Source organism: Dama dama, chromosome 15 (genome assembly GCF_033118175.1).
Source record: "Dama dama isolate Ldn47 chromosome 15, ASM3311817v1, whole genome shotgun sequence".
Lineage (NCBI taxonomy): Eukaryota > Metazoa > Chordata > Mammalia > Artiodactyla > Cervidae > Dama > Dama dama.
In genome coordinates this window covers 4,672,545-4,676,543 of record NC_083695.1, presented here as the reverse complement: position 1 = coordinate 4,676,543, position 3,999 = coordinate 4,672,545, and the positions used below count along the sequence as shown (strand labels likewise).

At 37.7% G+C, this 3,999-nt stretch overlaps 1 pseudogene; it reads left to right on the top strand.

The window, feature by feature from the left end:
* Window positions 1–348: 348 nt before the first annotated feature.
* LOC133069936 (heterogeneous nuclear ribonucleoproteins C1/C2-like) lies at window positions 349–1,471 on the top strand (annotated as a pseudogene).
* Window positions 1,472–3,999: the final 2,528 nt, after the last annotated feature.

Genomic DNA, 3,999 nt, shown 5'->3' with positions numbered 1-3,999 from the left:
CCCTGTGTTTCCTAATCAAATTTTACTTTTCTCTATTTGTCCTAAACTTAGGCTTAATTTCATCTAGATCCATATTCTTAAATATCCTGAAACATATATAGATCTTTTATTAAAATTTATTTTGCCTCGTAAGAAACCTTAAATCGTTAATTAAAAAAAAAAGTTATTGGATTTTTTTGTGAAGACTGAACAATTGCCACCCACCGCATTGCTGACCTCGAGCAGCAATCAGCTTCTCCACGTAGAACCCAGGGGTAGGAGATTCAGAATCTAACCTCTTCTCCCTTCCCCCTCCTGGGAGATTTTTTTGATCTTCAGCTACATTTTTCAGCTGTGTGAGGCACCGTATCATCAAAGACAATGCCCAGCAATGTTACCAACAAGGTGGATCCTCACTCCATGAACTCTCATATATTCATTGGGAATCTCAATACCTTTGTGGTCAAGAAATCTGACATGGAGGCAAGCTTCTCAAAATACAGCAAAACTGTGGGTTGCTCTGTTCATAAGGGCTTTGCCTTCATTCAGTACATTAATGAGAGAAATGCCCAGGATGCTGTAGCAGGAGAGAATGGCAGAATGATTGCTGGCCAGGTTTTTAGATACTAATCTGGCTGCAGAGCCAAAAGTGAACTGAGGAAAAGCAGGTGTGAAATGCTCTACAGCAGAGATATCAGGCTCATCTTTTGACTTGGACTATGACTTTGAACGGGATTATTACGACAGAATGTACAGTTACCCAGCACGTGTTCCTCCTCCTCCTCCTATTGCTTGGGCTATTGTGCCCTCAAAATGCCAGTGTGTATCAGGAAACACCTCATGAAGGGGCAAAAGTGGCTTCAATTCTAAGAGCAGACAGCAGGGATCTTTTTCTAAGTCTGGAAAGTTGAGGTGAAACAGATCACCAGCCCAGGTTGGATGCATGAGACAAGTGCTCAGGGCTGGTGCACTGGGAAGACCCAGAGGGATGGGATGGAGAGGAGGTGGGAGAGGGGATCGGGATGGGGAACACATGTAAATCCATGGCTGATTCATGTCAATGTGTGGCAAAAACCATTACAATGTTGTAAAGTAATTAACCTCCAACTAATAAAAATAAATGGGAAAAAAAATAAGTCTGGAAAGTTGAAAGGAGATGACCTTCAGACTATTAAGAAGGTGTGAACCCAGATAAAACAAAAGGTGAATTCTTTATTGGAAATCCTGGAAAAAATTGAAAAGGAACAGAGCAACCAAGGAATAGAGATGAAGAATGATAAGTCAGAAGAGGAGCAGTGCAGCAAGTCCCTTAAGAAAGATGAGACTAATGTGAAGATGGAGTCTGAGGGGGATGCAGAGGGGTCAGACTCTGCTGAGGAGGGGAACCTACTGGATGATGATGATAACGAAGATCGGGGGGATGACCAGCTGGAGTTGATCAGGCTGAGGAAGAGGAGGATGACAGAGCGCCAATGGCGAGGATGACTCTTAAGCACATAGCAGGCTTTAGAAATCTTGTCCCATTATTTCTTTACCTAGGTGCTTGTCTAAGATCAAAATTTTCACCAGATCCTCTCCCCTAGTATCTTTAGCACATGCTCATTGTTCTCCCCATCCTTGTCCTTCCCGTGTTCATTAATTCATACTGCCCTGTGCCTAGTCCCATTTTCACTTCCTTTGACCCTCCTAGTAGTTATGTTAAGTCTTACCCTGTAATTTTTGCTTTTAATTTTGGTGCCTCATTGTGCCCTAACAACAAAAAGGATATGTGGTTTTTATCAACTGTCTCCAAAACAATACCTTGTTATACAGGGAGTACAGCTGTCTCCATTCACACAGTAAGTGCTTCCCTAACTTCTCATTAGTTGAGTAGTCCCTGAGAGCAGCTTTGAGTTACAGGTATGTGTGTTATACCCCACATAAGAGTGCTATGTGGGGCTTTTCAACACAAATGTAACTATGTATTTTTGTGAATAAGAGTTGGCATGTTAAATGCATCTTCCAGAAAAATAACTAGTGTAATTGTCTTAAGATTTGTCTTCTAAAGTTGATACTGTGTGTTGTTTTTGTGAACAGCCTGATGTTTGAGACCTTTTTTCTCAAAATAAACAAGTCTTTATTAAACCAGGGGGAAAAATGTTATTGAAGTATAGTTGATTGACAATGTTGTGTTAATTTCTGCTGTATAGCATGGTGATTCATTATCATAATGTACATACACCCTTTTCCATATTCTTTTCCATTGTAGTTTATCACAGGATTTTGATTATAGTTCCCTGTGATATATACTTGTTATTTATCCATTCTATACATAATAGTATCCATCTGATAATCCCCAACTCCCTATCCATCCCTCCCCTACCTCCTCTCTACCATGTCTGTTCTCTATGTCTAAGAGTCTGTTTCTTTTTTGTAGATAAGTTAATTTGTGTCATATTTTAGATTCCACCTATAAGTAATATCATATGGTATTTGTCTTTCTCTGTTCTCTATGTCTGAGTCTGTTTCTTTTTTGTAGATAAGTTAATTTGTGTCATATTTTAGATTCCACCTATAAGTAATATCCTATGGTATTTGTCTTTCTCTGTCTAACTTACTTCATTTAGTATGATAATCTCTAGGTCCATTCATGTTGCTGCAAATGGCATTATTTCATTCATTTTTATGGCTGTATACATTTGTATACATCTTCTTTATCCATTCATATGTTGATGGACAACTGGGTTGTCTCCTGGTCTTGACTTTGTGAATAGTGCTGGTATAAATATAGGGGTGCTTGTATCTCTTTGAATCATAGTTTTGTCTGGTGACATGCCCAGGAATGGGTTTGCTGGATCATAAGGCAACTCTATTTTTTAGTTTTTTGAGGAACCTCTGTACTGTTTTCCATAGTGGCTGCCCCAGTTTACATTCCCACCAACAGTGTAGGAGGGTTCCCTTTTCTGCATACCCTCTCCAGCATTGGTTATTTGTAGACATTTTATTGATGGCCATTCTGACCAATGTAAGTGCAACTTCATTGTAGTTTTGTTAAATCTTTAATTGTAAGTTTTATTTGCTTTCAAGAAACTATTCTTTACTACTCTAGCTATATGACTTTAGATGAGTTCTTAATCTTTATATGCCTTAGTAGTGTCCCCTTTGTAAAATGGGGATGAAATATAACCAGTCTCAAAGGTTGTAAGGATTAAATCAATTAAGCATTAATTCATATTAGATGTTATTGTTGTTCTCTCCCTTCTTGTCTTCCATTTGCTCCTAGGAGCTCTACTAACAATTACATATATTGACTTGTGAGTTTCTTTTTCTCACTTGTTTATAATCCTGTTAGGTAAGTGCCTCAATTTTTCCCTTCCTAATGTTCATGTGTAACAGAACAATATATTCAGTGATTAACTGATTGATAGAAGAGTTACTTGAGAAAGAAACCTTTTTCTGCCATCCTAAAATTAATAAAAATCAGAGATGTGTTAACTAAGATGTAAAATTGAGTTAAGAAGTATGACTATTGCAAGAGTAAGACTTCTTTGTAAAATGAGGTAAGTTTAGAAGATTGATTTGGGAAAAACTAGGAATTCATTATTAGCATAGGTTTAGTATTAAACAACTCTGATAGACCAAAATGACTGTATCAGCATTCAAAACAAAGCTCTTAAATATTTGATCTTGATTCAAGGATCACCACCTGGTCTACTTATTTCTTACCTAGCATTAAAGATCACATTTGGAGAAACCAAAGACATGTATCAAACTGCCTGTTTTCTCCCCCTTTTTAAGACTACAAAAGGGTCTTTGACATAGAGAGATAGACTAGTCGATAATTAAATAGAACACAACTAATTAAGAGGAATATACATTTTCTTCCTGGACAACCAGGCCTGAAGCCAAAAGTTAACCACATTTAAATACAATTGGAGAGCCAATTCAAAACCAATATAAGATTCATCAGATGTGGTTAATCTTCCTCTGTTCTAGAAAAAGTCTGGAGAGGCCAGAACATTTATGACCAACAATCCAGGC